This window comes from Nothobranchius furzeri, chromosome 12 (genome assembly GCF_043380555.1).
Source record: "Nothobranchius furzeri strain GRZ-AD chromosome 12, NfurGRZ-RIMD1, whole genome shotgun sequence".
Taxonomy (NCBI): Eukaryota; Metazoa; Chordata; class Actinopteri; order Cyprinodontiformes; family Nothobranchiidae; genus Nothobranchius; species Nothobranchius furzeri.
Genome location: NC_091752.1, coordinates 1,813,840 through 1,832,939, shown reverse-complemented (window position 1 = coordinate 1,832,939; position 19,100 = coordinate 1,813,840). Strand labels below are relative to the sequence as shown.

At 41.8% G+C, this 19,100-nt stretch overlaps 1 long non-coding RNA gene across 1 annotated transcript in view; it reads right to left on the bottom strand.

The window, feature by feature from the left end:
- The window catches only part of LOC139062038 (uncharacterized), a 56,492-nt gene that overhangs the window by 37,175 nt on the left and 217 nt on the right, over nucleotides 1-19,100 (bottom strand). Inside the window, exons 2-3 of the long non-coding RNA XR_011515627.1 lie at nucleotides 18,440-18,550; nucleotides 16,344-16,430 (exon numbers count right to left, since the gene is read on the bottom strand). This is a non-coding gene — a long non-coding RNA (uncharacterized lncRNA). The remainder of the gene's footprint in view (nucleotides 1-16,343; nucleotides 16,431-18,439; nucleotides 18,551-19,100) is intronic.

Sequence of the window (19,100 nt, the reverse complement as noted above, 5' to 3'; positions counted from 1 at the left end):
GGTAAAGCCACCTTTGACTGAGAGGCCCTGTGGCGAGCTGGAGGAGGGAGTGGAGCTGGGACATTTCTGATGACTAAGAGGCTGTGAATGCCTCTGTACGAAACTGTGTGATTAATGAATGCTGCATCATCATCATCATCATCATCACACACTGGCCTTCACCCAAAGCTCTGAGCTCATCAGCTCTGCACCCGCCATCCCAGCTTGGATTGATCTAAAATGAGTAAATGTATAACTTCATTTACAGATTATTTCATCCCATTGATAAAAGCTCACATTGGATTGTGTGAGTCACCCCCCAGCTCGTGGAGGTGTGCTGTCGTGTGCGTTTATTGATCCGCAGCCTCGTGTCTCCTGTGCTAGCTCAGGGTTTATTTGCAGCTGCTGTTACTGGAAACGTATCCCTGGAGCGATCTGGATTCAGCTGATCCAATTAAACGCTGTGAATAATTCATCTGACAGTGAAACTGAGCCCTGTCACATGGGAGTGATGACATCACCACGCGGGGAGCTGAAAACGTCTTATTGTGCAGCTGGAAGTGCCCCTGGGTTGCTTGCACCACCAGTGGGCTGTATCTGATTACGGCCTGTGAAGGACACGGAGGGGAGGTTACAGCAGCAATCACGACGGTCAGCAACTCTGTACAAAGACAACAGACTCACTGATAGCCTGGAAATCCACGAGGTGGTCACATGTTGCTCCCAGTAAACCTGAGCCCCATAAGCTGGAAAAAGGATGAACTTTCGTTTTGCAGAACTGGAGCCAAATTCACTTTCTGATGGAGGAAACAGAAAAGTTGTTTTCTTTCTCACAGTCGCCGTTTGGCTGGTTCGTTTTCTACGTGAGCTGTTCTGATTTACATGCTACAAGCGCCCGCCACATGGATAACATGGACTCCGCGTGGGCCGATTATCTTTTTGGCCTTGAAATGAGGTGCAAATAGAAGCCATCTTTGTCTCTGGCCTTGAAGTAAGCTTGGATTGTGATATCTAATGAAACCCCTCCAGAGAGGTCTGCTCCTACTGCTCACTGCCTTTTCATCTAGCTCTGCACAACAAATGAGAAAAGGAGGTTGTTGAACATCTCACATCTTGTTTGAGTTAGACTCTAACCCTTGGGCAGGAAGCAGAGGGGGTAGCAGCGCTGGGGGGAGGAGGGGTGAGTTCACCATGTCTCCCCTCAGTTTCTCACAGAGGGAGGAAAGGATGTGGGGTCCCTGTTACAGCTGACTCTCGTGTTGCAGGAATTCTGCTGGGCTGGCTCTTCTGGTCTGGTTGTAGTGAACTCAACGACCCCGTGAAATCGCTGGGAGAGTTTCTGTCCACGTGGCGACATAGTTATCGTCCATGACTGTCCTAGATGACGCCGACTGGTTTAAAGCCGTGACTAGAATGTTTATTATGGACAAGTGCTTTGTGTTTGGTTGATATGAACAAATGTTTACTTCTTTATCTGAGAGTTGAATCAGACAACAGGCACGCCAGCTGCCCAGATACAAGCGGTCCCAGATCGCTGACGTTTAATTTCTTGAATCAGCGACATACTGACGCACTGTTTAACCAATCCCTTTCCAAAGAAGGTGGAAAACCATTTCCAGTCATGGGGTTGAGGTCCCACCTTAGCTGGATGACTCTCAGGGTCTTTTTCACATGGGACTTGGATTAGACCGGTTTGATGGGCAATGCTAAAGTTTATTGATCGGCTTTGGGTCACATTCAGAAGAAGTAGATTTTAAATACACGTTACCAAAACGAGTTTCCTCTGCAGGTTGGTCACATTTAGGCCCTGTCCACACGTAGCCGGGGATCTGCCAAAACGTAGATATTTTTCTACGTTTTGGCCTGTCATCCACACGAAAACGGAGTTTTTTCACACGAAAACGGATCTTTTTAAAAACTCCGGCCAAAGTGAAGATCTGCGTTTTCTCCGTTTTGGGTGTCTGCGTGTGGACGGACAAAACCGGAGTTTTAAGGTCCGCAACGTCACTTTCCGCGACAGAAAATGCTGACATCACGTGTGCGACCTGTGTTTACACTAGCCGACAGCATGGATGCCCTCAGAGCTGCGCTCGCTTTATCACTTGTCCAAGCGCTTTCTGCTTGTTTGTGTTTGCAAGCGGAATTACTGCTCCTTGCGGAAGACCACAGATGAAGGACGAGGTTAAGAACGGGGGAAGTACTGCCGCCTACAGGTCTGGCATGTCCTTAACAACGTATTTATCCGGGTACGTGTGGACAGAGTTTTTTTTAAACGAGGTGGTGTGGATGCAAGTTTTTGGAGGGGCGGATATTCGTTTTTAAAAAACCCGGCTACGTGTGGACTAGGCCTCAGCCTTTATGACGGGGACCAGGAGAGACGTGTTGGAGTGGGGCTGCTGGTCCTCCACATCGGTATGGTGGTTCAGGACAACCTCTTTGGGAGCTGTTTTAAGCATGTTCTGCCTTGAGGAGACCCCTGGGTCAACCCAGGGCATGCTGGAGTCTCTAGACTGGTCTAGCAACACCTTTATAGCTCACTGGAGGAACTCGAGAAGTCGCTGGCAGGAGGAGGTCAAACCCACGCACATTTTGGGCTGAAATTTATTTAGATTTATCTTAAAACGTTTATTTAAAGTTGTTTTTAAGGACTGGTGAATAGTGACGCTTTGGTTTCCACATCCCCCCCTCCAAAACAAACAAACAAAAAAAAAAACAACAGCTGCATGTGAGGCTGACTGACAGTTCTAAACTCAGCCAAGGTGTGAATGTGTGCCTGTTTGTCCCAGTGTGTAGACTGGTGAATGGTCCAGATGTAGACAGACACCATCTCCCTGCTTCATGCAACACGAACAGTCAGGTACATGTTGGTTTGCGGCCCATGATCCGGTCCGAAAAGGGATGAACGGAGCATTATACCACCAATAAAGTCATCACTTTTCTTAAATGCATCAAACCAATAGAGCGTATTTGTAAATAAATGCGCTGTGATTGGCCAGCCACAACACTGGCAGGAGCTGCGGCAGTCCCAGTGGTGTCGGTCTAGACGAGCTTTTTCCTGTACTTGGCTTTTAAAATCCCTCTTTGATAAAAGTCCTCGGTGCACAGCGACTCGATCTGTAATAATTAGGTGTTTTGGGATCAACCAGAGAGGGAAATCTTGGCCTCCCAGCTCAGGCTAGTGCCCCCGCCACCCGACTCCAGATAAGCAGACGAAAATGGATGGGATCAGGCAATACCTAACATTACCATATCGATGGAAGCAAATACTAGTCAGTCAATCATTTATCCATGAATAGACTTAGTTGAACCTGTACCCCAGGACCATTTTCAGTTAACTGTAGGAGGACAACTCCATCCATCCATCACCTTTCGTTTTCTTTATCACCAACGGTGTGTCTAGTTGGAAAATTTCCCTCATCTATCAAATCGGAGAGCTGCAAAGACCACAAATGAGATGACGGCGGGGATGAAATCCTTCAAAGCAGCACGCTGACATGAGATTGACCTCTCAAAAGAAGGGCATACACTGTTACCATGGCAACGGGGAACACCAGCAGTATGCTAAGACGATACGGAGTGTTGGGGGTCATGCAGACGGGTGCTACAGCTGGCTGCAGATGTACTTTGAAATAAAAAAATAATAATAATTCCCTCCGATTCCCTCTGATTTTCCATATCCATTAACATCTGTTAATGCCCAATACGCACCACGACACATCCGGCTCTCTGGACAACGGGGTATTTTTAGACATGTACTCATTAGTGCTGCAAGATCATTTGTAATGAAGGACGGGAGGGAAGAAGAAGGCCAGCGTCTCGGTGAGAGATGGCGCCCATATTCAAATACCTGAGGCAGAAGTGGATTTAACGGGTGCTGAAAAGAGCGAAGGTGAGATGCGAGGAGCAGGCCGGTGGAGGAGTCTGAGAAGGGCAGCGCAATAAAGAAGTCAGGGCGAGGGCAAGAAAATTATACAGCACATTACGCCGGGTGCCTCAGGCTCTAATTTTAAAATATAGACAACACGTGTAACCTCAGACTAATTCCATATGCTAATAGCACCGACTGGATTTATTGTTTCCAATATGGGATCAACATTCCTCCAGTGATTCAGCTGTAATTCATAAAGGCTCGCCAGTTCTATTCGTGGAGCAGCTATCTGTCAGGATCACCCGCGTTTTCGATTGATGGTCTTTCCTCGCTGAGAACTAATCCATTACTCTTCCCTGAAATGGTATATATATATATATATATATATATATATATATATATATATATATATATATATATATATATATGCTGAAGTCCACATGTACCATATTTCCTGTTTGGGTCAGACAATAGGGGTATTGAATTGTGGGAGGCTTATCTGTTTTTCTATAATGGCATTCTGATTTAATTTGCTGCAGCGGAGAAAGCGCCGCGCTGCCTGTCTCTTTCTCCAGGTGGAGGCTAGCTGGGATAAGTCTATAGTGCTGTTGTCTTACAAAGAGGACACAAATACAGATTGTATGGCTGACAAGCTTTTGCTACTTCCCTTCTCCATCAACTGCAAGGATTAGATGCAGCCTGATACAACAGCGCCCCCTAATGGAGGTTTCTCAATGTCTAAATGAACTCTGAAACAGAAAGCAGGGCTGAAGTCAGACTTTTCAGAATATAATGTTTATGTAATGTAATTAGTTTTGTTGTCTCAACTAAAATTTTCCAAATTACCAATTACCATTGCAGCACTGAATGTTAAATATTAAAAAATGCTAATTTGTCTTTTCTGGCCTCGGCCCAACAAGCTGGTTCTGTCAAAACAGAAAAACAGAGAATTGATGCAGGACCTTATTTTTTTATGTAGAAGAGCATTTTGAGTTTTATTACTTTACATGGCCATGAATGTCATGAATTAGAAAACTTATAGCCAGTAATTTGCACCATTTTCCTGATAATGAAAAGATGCAACTTCAATGAATTAAAAAAGGTTGGCTTCCTGACACGGACCATGCTTTAATTCACAGGCCACAAATGTTTGCTGGTTTGAGGTCAGAGCTTTGGAAAGGCCATTCCAAAAACGTGGTGTTAGCCCGCTTTGACCAGTCAGCTGATGAGGTTGTGAGGTCAGCGTCCTGCTGGAACAGAGAATGATTAGGGACAGTCCTCTTGCTTTGCTTTTCAGTGCACCACAACATGATGCTACCACCTCTGTGCATGACAGCTGGCCTGAAAGCTTCACCTTCACTCCTCTGACCCAAACAGTTTAAATGTGCAATATGTCAAAAAGAGTTAAGAATGACATCCTGTGGTCAAATTTGGTTACTGCAGTCCATTTTTCCAAACTAAAGCTCACTCTCTCACTCCCATTCCACGATTTTCATGGCTGTTGCCAGTTTCGCATCGACGCCAGATTCTAGATGACAAGCGAAGACGAGTCAAACACAGTAAGTTGATGAGCAGATAAATATTGTTATATTTGGTGTTAGCACTCCTGGGTGTTTTACAGTAGGGAGCACTTACTACACTTACTACGGTAATATTTCTCTGGTATTAGAGGAAGTGTGGTTGTTGCTGTTAGCTTGCTGTTAAAGTTCTGAATGACTGATTAAAGGAAGTAAAACACCATTCCGGTCTCAGTATTCACTTCACATAAATTTCACTATAATATCCAGTTGTTGCTAACTGTTTCTAATTCCCTGTTAACATTGTTAGCTCAACGTTAGCCTCTAGCCTGCTTTGCCCGAGTAAAGGGCATTCCCAGGATTAAAATGGGAATTATGAGGTCCTCTCTGCAGAGAAGTTGTTCTGTGACTTCAATTTTCTGTTCTCACATGCAGCCTTCAGATGGGAAAGGAAGGTGATCAGTTGTTGTAGACATTTTGGTTCATTAGTACTTCATATTAATAAAAAAAAAACATTTAGGGATGCACAAAATATCAGCATCAAATTCCAATTAATTTTAGTGAATTTTTAATACATTGGTATTGGTCTGATAAAAAAAGTAAAGTAGGGCTGATGTTAACAGTTAATGTTTATTTGATGACGTTGCCCTTTGGGTATTTGTTTGGGGGTTGGGGTTAGTGTCTTATCAGCCATGACAGCCGTATTAATTTTGGATGTTGGCCTAAATTTTTAAATCGGTGCATCCCTAATTTCATCTGGGCATGGAAGCAGTTTTAAAGCAGAACCTTGGTTTTACGCTCACTCTTAGGGAGCCTTGATCAAACACAAAGCCAACATGAAGGCTACTGTATGCTGACGTAACATGCTTAAAGAAAGCGTTCCTTCTGTATTTACTCACAAATAGGAGTCCTGTCGGAACCAGCAGCTTCCTAAAGCAATAAAACGCAGCACCGTTGGTGTCGTTTGATGTCACTGATTATAGCACACAGCACAGAAAAGGCACAGACTTTAATCCCTGCAAATGCACCGTTCACTCAGAGACAACCCCTTGATGCTGCTAACGGACCTCGATGGAGAAAAACAAAACCATAAACATGCCGACGACAGGATGGCGATATGATTCAGACCACAGGGTGTTGATTTCTAGGAACGCGGCTCCGGAGGCTGGAAGCAGGAAGACAGATGGCAACATGGTGAGCTGATTCCCCTACGCGGCTTCACACGCAACAAGAAGTCCATTTATGAGACGGCTCTCCGGGTGTAATGCTACTAATTTGGGTCTGATGAAGAACACAGGAGCTGATCACCAGCGATAAGGACTTAAAGCTTCTCTAAAGGGAATCTTCAGAGGCCAGATGTGCAGTGCAGTGAATTCGACTGTTTGTAACCTCATGGGGGATTTCAAAAGGACTTTTTATCTGATTACCTGGAGTCTATAGTGTTTTATGTACAGGAGAGGCATCAAGACTACACTTGTGTTTATCACACCAAACAAAAGCATAAATGTATGTCTCTCTGAACAGAAGACGTGTAAAAACACCGTCAAACTTTTTGGACTCTAAGAGTTTTAAAAGTAAACTTTTTGGAGGAAACTGTTGGTAGCTTGGGAGGTGAGTGATCTTTCATTTGGATGGTCGGTGGTTCAATCCCCAACTTTTCCCACTTCACACATCAAAGAGTTTGGAATATATGAAACTTACATTTTCTCTAAATGGGTTCCAAAACGTATAACTTGGATGAAAGCATCTTCCAAATTTAATGTAATGTAAATGTTAAACAGGAGTGTAAAAGCTAGATCAAAACCCTTCGTCTGGCTGTAAGAACTCCCCGAAGGACACACACACACACACGCACACGCACACACACACACACACACACACACACACACACACACGCACACGCACACGCACACGCACACACACACACACACACACACATGCACACACACACACACACACACGCACGCACAAACTTGGAAAATGTTATTTTATGGACAAAATGAGTAAATAAAACAGCTGTCAACACATAAATTTTTTTCCCTTTTCATCAAATTTAAAGAGGCAATGTGTATTTTTACCATTAATCTCACAAAATATCCACCAAAACGTTGAAAATCAATAAAATTATATCCAGTTGTTGAAAAATATTGGCAGCTTTGTAACATATAAAGATAAAAATCGGGTCTAAAGTACATAGGGTCTGGAGTCTTTGGGGGACGCCATATTAAACGCCATGTCTCCAGGGGTCCTGCACCTGGCGATGACATCACACTAGATGACTGGCTGGACGTAAGACTTACAAAATGTACATTATCATGTTCAAAAACATTTAAAAAACACTAATTTAATAACAAAACTGCTAAACTCTTTACAAAACCCATGTGAACGCGAATCGAAAAAGAGAAGCAATATATTTTGGCCAAGTGGTTTTGCCGCAGTACGATGACAGGACCCCGAGATGTGGAAACTACAGCACCAGAAAACTGCAATCGTCTTTGCATTCTCTCGATGGGATTAAGTGAAGGGCCATCAAAGTCTGAGGAGTCACTCCGACGCTGCATGCTTTCTGCTGCACAGGTAACAACATTTATCTTTTTTTTTTAAACTAGCAACCGTCATGGCGACATGGTATAAAACTACCATGAAATGTATGTATGTACTGCCCCCTAGCGCCAGGAAACTACACACTGCAACTTTAAATGTTTCAGAACAGAGGAAAAAATAACCAGAGTAAATACAAAAGGCCTCAGTTAGAATATGACACATTTGAATAAAAAGCTATATTTTTAACAATAATACCTCTACGGGGTGTTTAGAGGTGTGCAGAATGAATGTGCAGTTTCTCCTTTAAAAGCTATTTTAAAAAAATAATAATCAAAATGTTATTTTGTCGGGCACTGGGTTTATATTTACATCTACCAGCCACTAGAGGGCACCGTTGCACGAAAAAGTCTTCTGGCAAGGCGAGACAGGACCTGTGTAAAAAAGGCGGACTTGACAAGTCAAGCAACTGATTCTGAGCCCAGAAGATGTCCTAACTGTAAATACTGCTGTAAAATAAACGTATTAGTAGAAATTAGTCCTTATCCTGTTCTCACTGGACATAGGGCTGGCTGGTCACTTAACGTGTCAGCAATGAACCAGCACCCTGACGGCTAGAAAAGGTTTTCTGTTGTTGCACTACCACCTCTAAACACTAGATGTCACCAGAGTGTCTGTGTTCCATATTCAATCTCTGTTTAGATTATTTAATTTAACTCATTCACTGCCAGCCGTTTCCTGATCGCTAACGGCCTTCGCTGCCAGCGTTTCTCACCGTTTTTACTGTTTTTTTAAGAGTCACAGAACGTTGCGCGCTAGCATGATGTCAACGCCAAAAGAACCAAAACAAAGCGGAGATTCACCTCTTACATCAGGAAGAATCCGCGTGTTTCGAGCGTTATCCGTTCTTTCATAATCCGTTGTTGAATTGTGATCGGCAGACGCTTTTCTGGTTCACGCCTCACTATTTTTACAGGAACGGCCCAAAATGATCTCCTAACACATGGATGGTCCTCTTCCTGATCATGTGACGTGTGACGTATGCGGATGAAGATCGGCTTCAGGGCTGAGATGTTTGTTCTCTCAGCGTGGGGGCTCGTTCCGATGCTCAAACAGTAAAAAAAGCAAATGACGACGTTAGTCGTCAATGGCAGTGAATGAGTTAAGAGGGAAAACATCTAAACTAACCCGGAACAATGTAAAAAAAATGTGTAAAAGCTGCTTTAGCAAATCTACAGAACAAGCTAGGTTTTTAACGTAAACACGGTCACGGAACACTCACCCCTCCCCTCGGGTATCTTCCCCGAGATGCTTCTGCTGTAATCGGAAACCCGCATTGCCAAAGAAAACAAGATAACGCTAAACACCAGTTGCCATTTTGGCGTTTTTCTTTTTGAAACTCAGGTAGTTTGTCCTAAAGTTGAAGAGGTAGCAGCCGGCTGTTTCTCCTTCTCTGATATTATTGAGCAGAGATCCTCTCACTCCAGTGAATACGTGAGTGCGTAATGAATGGAGGACCCAAATACGGCGAGACCGACAACCAGATGGTTCAAAAGTAGCTTTTTGTCTGAAACGTGGTTTTGAGACAAATGTGAGAAAATCAATTAAACTGTTTGTTTTTTTTAATCTCCACAACACATTTATACTATGTTAGAATGCTGTTAGGAGGCAAAAAAAATGGCCCAAACTCATTTGGTTTTTCTAATTTGCCATTGCAGCTTAAAATAATAAATTAGGTGATTAAATTTGTAGAGCTGAGTTCAGTTTCACCAGCAACACCCAGACCTGATCAGTACCAGACCTGTAGAAATAAGAAATCACTTCACTGAAATCTGTCTGACATGCAGTAGGCTAAACCATCTCAAAAAGCAACACATCGTGCCTTGTTCCAAAATAATTCTGTAAAAACAAATTAAAAAAGTGTCCTGAAACAGTTTCAGGCTGTAAATTTAATCAGAGTTCATGTATTGTTAATAACAAGAGATCAATAAAAAGAGTAATTATGAATCTGAGCTATTTTAAAACAGCATTTTAAACTAGTCTGGAGACATGAACTGTCTCCCTACTCTGTGATCCTCTACATGAAGCTGATTTTAATAAAGCTAATGTGCATTTAGTGTGAAATTCTGTGCTGTAAAGCATAACAGTCTTGGATTAAGAATGGGCAAATAGAGAAAATGTAATGACTCTGATCCGTATCTGGGACAAAAACTTATGATCGGAGTTTCTCTAATTTGAAAGTAGCAATGATCATTTAAAATGGTCCCATGGAGAAGAGCAGTATCATGCAATCTAATTTTCTGCCCGTTCTCATGGTGACACGCTGAGTTTTACCTCATAAAGGGTTCATCAACTTTGACTGGTATTGATTTTGTTTGGAGGCACCAGACGGAGCAGGCTCCTTCAAATACGGATCAATACGGGCGTCTAGGACAGCATCCTCACATCCATAATCCCTGCAAGGAATTGATTGTTGTTATTTTAGTCATACATGACTCTTGGTGTTGCTTCACCATCTCTGTTTGGATCTAAATATGTCACCAGCGTTTTTAATTAACCGCCAAATCTGTCCGTTCAAAATAACGAGCTGATAATCGATGATCCCCCTGCAACACATCTCCCTTGCTGCTCCTCGTTTACGTGTAAAACGTGATTTTTCTGTGAGGTGAGGCAAAAATCAGGTAAAGAGATGAAAATGAAAAGAAAAGTATGTTTTGAAGTCATCAACTAAACCTGAAGGGACCTTTCCCTTAAATGTGAACAAACGCACTCAGGCAGAGGAGAGGTTTAACAGCTCTCCAACAGCAGACGGGTGCGCTGATTGCAGCGAGCGAGGCCGAGAGCGTGGCTGCTTTTAGAGGCCGGGTTGGCTTAAGTGAAGCCAAACTGGACGCAAATCATCTGGAGCACCATCCAGAGGGGTGGGCATGTGGGTGGATGGGAAGGCAGAGCAGATAAAACGAATCCTAAAAAGCTCCTGGCAGCTGAATCGAACAGCCCCAAAGGGCTGTGTGTCGTGGCGCGGTGTTCAAGCGCTGGCCCCCTCGCTCTGTTTCCCGCCTTTGTTCGTGTCCCGGTTTCACGCGGCTTTCATCTTTGCTGCCCGCCTCTTCCGTAGGTGCTCGTGTAATCACTACTGACACAAAGAGAAGGAGGAAAACATGAATCCGCAAACATCACACAACTGATTTAATTCCTGTCGACTCACTCCGTCTTTCTGTTTGTCGGCCAGTTTAATGAGCGGGACGTTTGCTTTATTCCTCTGAGTTCCCGTTGGAAGTGTTTTTGGCTCAGCTAATTACCGCTGCTACTTAAGTTTAGCATCACTTATCTGCCAGAAACTCCTCAAAAAAGCTCCCTTAACTTTATCCTAGTTGCTGACTTTAACCCTTGAAGGCCTAAAAAGTAAAATATAATAATTCTAGATTCTAAAAACTGAATAATTAATTAGCTATGAAGCAGCCAGCTTTATTTTTACAAATATTATAGATGTTTGTATCATACGCAGCTGCTCTTGGGGTCACACATGTGCGGCCTCTGATTGGTTCTTTTCTCCTCTATTCCCGCCCGTCCCAGTTACTGATTATTTATTTTCTGTTCGCCTATCTTTTCTATTTTCTGATTGGATTTTCTTTAATGTCTATTTTTGTTTATTTATCAATAGAAAAAAAATCTGTGAAACAGCAAGGCCGCACATCTAAGTCACACTGTGAGTTTGCATTCATGGCCTCGCCCGTCTTGGCTCGCGCCCGCCCACAGAAAGGCTTTTTAAAAATAGAGCATAGTGTCTCAGTGATAGTGACTTTGCAACATATCTGAACGTTTTCTGTTAGCCAATCAAAAGCGAGTTGTGCGCACATCATTAATAATAATGAGTAACTCTGCTGTTTTCAGCCCACCTCTGCACCAGCAAACGTATGATGTTTTAACGACTCATAAGGCATTGATTTACACTAGAGAACACTGCAAATGTATTGAATACATGAGTAAACCACACCTTTAAATAAATTTCAACAATTATTTACAGTTTCCTGTTGTATTTAAATACATTTATGCGGTTAAAGGGACAATGTGTATTTTTTACCTTTAATCTCTAGAGATATCCATCAAAGTGTTGTTGAAAATGAATGAAATGATGACCAGTTGTTGAAAAATATTGGCAGCTTCTTAAAGAGCAAGTCACCCCCTACCAGATTCTTACTTCGCTCCCACTTCCTGTTTGAAAAATACAACAAATGCTGTTGCCTAGCAGACCGAGAGGGCGGAGCCACTAATAAATGCACACACACAGACTCACAATGACATTGTGACATCATATGGTACCAGCTAATGTTCTAAGGTACCTCTTAGCCAATAGCAATGGCAGATTTAAGTTAAAATGCAATGCAGTTTTTACCTGACAACGGCACAACACTGACCGTTTTAGGCAGAAAATTAAAATTTTAACTTAAATGCACTAAAATGCAAAACTATTGACTACATGTGTCTGCAGCACGATTAGACACGCATTTATATAATTTATCAGAAAAAAAGTTGATTTGGGGGTGACTTGCTCTTTAAGATACAACCACAAAAATCAGGTCTAAAATACATGGGAGCGGGTCGAAACCTCAGGGCGACGCCACATTAGATGCTATGTTTCCTTCTACGGGAAATATAGCATCTATTTATGTGGGTTTAGACAGAGACTGACAACAGGGCTGGTCTCCATCTGCAGACAGCTAAAACAGATCCTTCATCTTGTGTCAGATATAAAGGGAATAAAGTTAATTAGATGCATAATCACAGGTTTTTACTACATATTTATGACAAGAGGGATGGGAGATGCTGAAATGTTCCTGCTATTGATTAAAGAACATCACTAGATGTTGCAAAACGACCATGTACTCCATGTTTCATCCTTAAATTAAGTTATTTCCTTTCTAAAACACACTCTGACACAATGGTTGCATCATCCCACATGAGAGTATGAGATCAGCACAACAGCTGGCCTGTCAGAAGGTGTCACATTTGCAGAAGAAAATGCTTTCAGAGGATCCTCCAGACACCCCACCCCCACCCACCCCTGCTGATCTGCAATGAACTACTGAACTCCAGATGGGGCCCGGCTCTGTCACTTTTTAATGATTGAGCAGGTGAGTCCTCCATCGTGTCCCTGACCTTCAGCTCCGTAAACGGAGGCAGCGAGAGAGAATCCGGGAAGGCGGGAAGACGAGTGACTTTGCCGGCTAGCTAGTTGGCAGGCTGACGGGGGAGAAAATGCAATATGATTTGCAGTAAATTACCAGACCACACAGTGACACCAAGCAGTGTAAAAACCTAGCAGCTCTGACAGCTCCCGTAGCTGGAAAAAGAAGAGGAGAAATCAACGTGCCCTGCTCTACCGGTAGAAATTCAAGAGAAAGATAGAAAATGTTATTTTCAGCTAAGAAATAGCAGTTTTCACATCTTTCATTTGTATGAAACCACAACATTTACTAAAAAAGTTCGACTATTTTCTGCAGAGGCTGCTTTAAAGATCGTGGCAGTTTTTAGTCCCTTGAAATGACAAAACTGTTCAGGACAAGAGAATAAAAGGCAGACATAACCAGCCAGAACCTGTGATGTGTAACATCACTTCCACCATGCAGACCCGCAGGGACAGCAGGCTGGTGTTGTGAGGTAGCAAATACAAAACGTGCATCACACCAAAGCTGTGATGGAGAAAAACTACAAAGATGGTGTCGGTTTAGGAACGGATTTGGCATCAACGTTGGACAGTTCTGACATTGACATGAGCACAAAGAGGTACTTGAGTAATTTACTTCAAACAAGAATGCATTTGTTTCTTCTTCTGTGGTGTATGGCGGACTGCCGCATTGATTTCAGCTATATCAAAAACTGAGGTATTGCCTACATTACACCAGTACAGGGTTAGACAGCCTAAGTCACGCCCATCCACTTCCGCACCACGGGTTCCCGGAAGAACTGAAAAATGAATGCAAGGCAATGGGGCTAAACACACTATTTTCTAATTCTGCTTGTTTTGTGCCATGAATTTCACATCGGATGTCCGTGAATTTTAAAGACACATTTTAATCCCTCTGGGATTAATAAAGTATCTTTGAATTGAATTTTGATACCAAGAACGCGCTTAATTTTGAACAGGGGGAAACGTTCTAGTGTGAAAATAAGTCCATAGCGACATCATCGAACCAGACATGGAGAAAACTGAAGGAAAAGGGCTGTAAGCTCAGCAAACCACCCACAGGAGGAAAGAACCGCCATACAGTAGCAGTAGCAGCTATGCTAGGGGGGAGGAGATTACGTGGTGACATCACATATGCGACGTGCCAATTTCTGGTGTGCAGTCATGCTAATTACAAACTTTTACAAGCTGATGAACCTTAAAGTACGTGACTGGCGTGGTCGAAACGCCCATCATTACTTTTCATTTAAAGTGCAGTACAACATGTGTGTGATGCAGGGTCTAAGGCAAAGCGGATTAGAAAATGTCTCTTTTAGCCCCGTTGACTCGTAGTCATTTTTTCGGTCTTCCGGTGACCTATGAGCCGTAGGCTCCCTATCCCTTTTACGGATTTCTAAAAAAAAATTGCACAATTCCTGAAAAGAGGAAGATTGTTTCAGCTCAGCTTACAGATTTGAACATCAGAGTAAATAGTGAAGATCTTCATCGTTTGGTTCATAAAACTGTTGTCTAAAAGTCTTGAACATCATCGTAATGTTTTTTATAAATGAGACAAGTTGTTTTTGGTCAGCAGCGCTTTTGGCCTTGGAACGCCCCCATGGTGCCATGTCTTCCTCTCATCTCATTCTTATTATTTAATCATGACCATCTGAGGCCGGCAGGGCTTTAGATGTTGTTCTTCTGCTCTTGGATTTCTTTAGAGCGGGGCATGCTGTGTTGCTTCTCGAGATCTTTTGGCCCAGCTCATGTTGTCACAGGTTTCTTAATTCTACAGATCTGGAGATGATCTAGCCTGACCAGCCAGCCCCATGCTTCCTTTTGGGAAGTTCTCTGTGTAGATTTAAACAGAGGAGGAGTCTGGCAGGTCGGGCTCGTAGCGATTAGGTCTGGGTGTTGCTGGTGGAAGTGAACTCAGATTTCTAAATGATCTAGCTGATCAAAAATAACTCCTGATGAAGCAAAGTTACCAGAGGAGCAAGTTGGATAGCTTTCAAATCTGGTCCTGGAGCAGCGATTCAGCATCCTTTTCACACTGTTGTAAAAATACATCGACTCAACATTTATTAGAGTAAAAAAAGCACAAAGGAGCATTGAAACTGCATCACCACACAATAATAACTGAACAACTCAAGCAGGGGATCTTCTAGAGAGATAAAACGAGGAGAAGAAATAGATCTAACCTCCTAAAGGTCTGATGGCAGCTTTTAAACAACACTAGCTGGTCTGAAGTGGGACGGACAGCGACAGGATGTGGTTCTGGAGAGGTGGAAACTCCAGTGGAAAAGCCAAAAGAGGCCCGGGGCGAGGAGCAGCATGCGCTCATGCTCCAGTTAGCCGCAGTTCCCCAGAAGTTAAGTGGGTCTTAATGTAACCGAAGTAAAGGCAGGGAGGATAACAGCCCTGTCTGACACTAAACTCTCCCTTTCTGGTGTTGTGGTCTGCTGCTGGGCGAGGCGGATTCCTAAAACAGCACAAAACAAACTGGTTGCTGCCTCAGAGATGAGCCCGTGCACCGAGTAATCGCCCTTCACCACCCCTGGGACCGTAGGCAGACACTCTGACTGGTGAGTCCATTTTACCCCCGGATACGTGGTTCGTGCCACTGACCAGGAGCTCTGCCTCAGTGCACGCTGCTCTCAGAGGAAGTGACCTCAATGCATCCAATAATCCTGCTCGCAGGAGCGCGACAGCTGCAGAGGATTGGAAACACACCAGGCTTCTTATCTTATATACTGCTAAAATGAGAGAACATTGTTTTGATGGAGCAAACGTCAGGGGAAGAGTGACTCAGTGTCTCACACGGCTCAGATCGGACTGAGAACTTTCAACTTGAGAAGAAGTCCGCTGATTTCATTTAGATTGTTTACTTTGTTTTTAAATGTTTACAGAGATTTACCTGAAGGATGAAGTTTGTACTATTTTGGTGATTTTCATCCTTTTCCCACTTGACCATAACGAGAGCCACATATTCTCCTCAGGAGTCGGTTGATTTGTAGGTTAAATTTAACAGAAACTTAGACGTAATGTTCCTAAATGAGCGGCTAGATCAGTTGCTTATTTTTTCATGCAATAATAATAATAAAAAACTATGATTGGCCAGAACTGGGACTAAAATCTACCTGTTTCCATGCAGCCAGTGGCTCCGCTTGTGGCCTCGCTCCGTGGGAGCTTAGCAAATTTCAGGGTTTATTGTAGTGTTGTGATTGTTGAGGCACATTCTGAGCTGCGAGAGGCGATTGGTGCTGATTACCTGGGACTTGCTGTCTGTGTGAGATCCTGTATTTGGCTACTGGGACTGCTGGTGTTTTCCACAGAGATGCTCATCATGCTGCGTGTGCTGGAGGCATGATTAAATGTCACACACACACACACACACACACACACACACACACACACACACACACACACACACACACACACACACACACACACACACACACACACACACACACACACAGGCATATTCAGTGGAACAACAGCTACATCTACTGGCCAAATTATGAATAGCAGCCAAGAGTCTAATTTACCAACATCCTGTTCTGTTTTATATTTATAGATTTTAGTTTCTTTTCTTAAAATTTATAGTTAGGAGACGTTTTGGTCATTTTAATGTCAGATATTTATATTTATCATTTCTCAATTGGTCACACAAAACAAATATTAAAAAGTAAATGATGAAATGTGCCTTGCTGTACTGTAAATCACTTATTTAAAAAAACCTCTTTGAAATAGCTACTTCTCAACTAAAAAGCACTGTGAGTAAATATAAACTGAAGCTTTTCAATTGTGATAAAATACCTGACATCTAGTTTATTGATATTCAGCATCAGAATAAGCAGCAACACTGCCTGCTTAATGACAAGTGGGACTAAAAAAAACAACTAAAGTAAATTTGACAAATTACACATTTAGATATATATCTAAATATGTTTATAGATATCTATATAGATATTGATATCTATATAGATAGACATCTATATAGATATCAATATCTATATAGATGTCTATCTATATAGATATTGATATCTATATAGATATAGTAGTGTAGGCAAATCGATGATTTTCATTTGTTATGACCAGGAAGATGTAATATTCTATATAAATATAAAATATTAACCTGCTAGGTCTTTATTGTAATTATTCAGAAGATTATAGGATTTAATTCAGAAGAACCAGGTTCTTTGCTTTTTCAGTGATCAACCACACTTTGTGTTATTTCAAGAGTCAGGTTCATAAAAGTGAGAATTTATTTTACAAACAATTAAAACATGAGTAATTAATTAAGCATTTACTGTGAGTGGATGTAACTAAACGTGATGAAGGAACCTATGTGTGAATGCGATGTCAGTCAGAGCTTCCTTATCAAAATAAGCTGAGTTCTGGTGAAAAGAATACAGAATATCAGCTAGCTTCTGTCTTCAGAGGGGGACCAGGCAGGGATGCCCACTCTCCCCCTCACTGTTTGCTATCTTTATCGAACCACTAGCGGCAGCAATTAGGCAAACAACAAATATTGGGGTTGCTGTGCTCAGCGTTGGGCGGGGGAGCCTGCTCATCAGCACCCCAGCAGAAAGGGTCAAACTCTGGTAACCAGTGATGGTTGTACCCCATGTGCAGCAGCAGGGACGAAATTTTGATTTCAGAAGTGGGGGGGACACACCAGGCTTGTGCGGATTTGGGGTGGGGGTGTTATGTAAAGACCCTTTGACACGTCACATGCCCATCTCAATAATTTTTCCATCCTCAATATATATATATATATATATATATATCAAAGTTAAAAAATGTACAACTCTATTATCATTAATATTTATTATCATTATTGAAGTGCAGTTTTGGCTGTTGACAATGGATAGGCCATTGTATTTATTGTTTTGGGTCTTTTTTTATTGTTTTTGGTGCAACATTTTCTAACAGGGAGTGAGATTCTTTTTTTTATTTAATTTTTGTTTGTTATTTTTATTCATTTAGAAGTTCTGGTTCTGGACATTTCAATGTTAAATGAAGGTTTATTTGTTGCATTTTAAAGGGTGTACTTGCATTATTATGACATATTAACATTATATTAGTGGTTATTTTGGTCTAGATAATGTTGACAATGATATTGTTTATCATCAACAATTTTTTTGGACAAAATATCATCCAGCAAAATTTGTTACTTTCCCAGGCCTAGTCAAAAGTATAAAAAGTATTTATACATAAACGGTCCCTCCTGAGATCTGGCCGTTATTTCATTTGCTGTGTTAGAGGACATGTTGAACTAATGTTTTACACATGATCATCACCCTAACATTTGTCAAAATGATCAATTTTATGTCTATCGTATCTTCATTATTTCAACCTCACCTGTGAGCCTCCAGCCTCTGCTCCATCTCCTCCAGGCTCTCGTCCTCCATCTCCTACAGCCTCTCCTGCTGTACCTTCACCGGTCTCTCCTCCTGCATCTCTGTCAGTCACCTGAAAAAAAGATGCATGAACTATAAACAGTGGGAGATTTTGGAATGGAACAAACAGAAATATTTACAGGATGGTTCTAGTATGATTCACAATTATTATTAATATAATGTGTAAATTATTCATTACCAATTTGAGTGTATAAAAACATATTAAATATGTTTTTTCCCTTAAAAGTGTTTAAACAGTTGTTGCATTTCAACACACAAAAAATAAATGGAAAAAATAAGATAAATCTAATGAAAAGTGTACATCTTTGACATTAAGCTTAAAAAAATCTGTTGACGATTATGATACTGTTCATTTTTCAGAGCTTTTTAATGTGAAAATATGCATTGCAATAGATAAGTTTACAATAAAGTTAAATGATAAAAGTTTTGAAGTTACACTTCTACTACTACTACTAGTAGTAATAATAATTATGATGATAATATTAATAATAAAAACATAATAATTATAATAATACGAATACATTGTGTCTGAGGAGTCAGTTATGTGGAGGAGATGAGTTTGTAAAAGTTAGTTTTGAGTATGTTTGTGAAGGAGGAGGTGA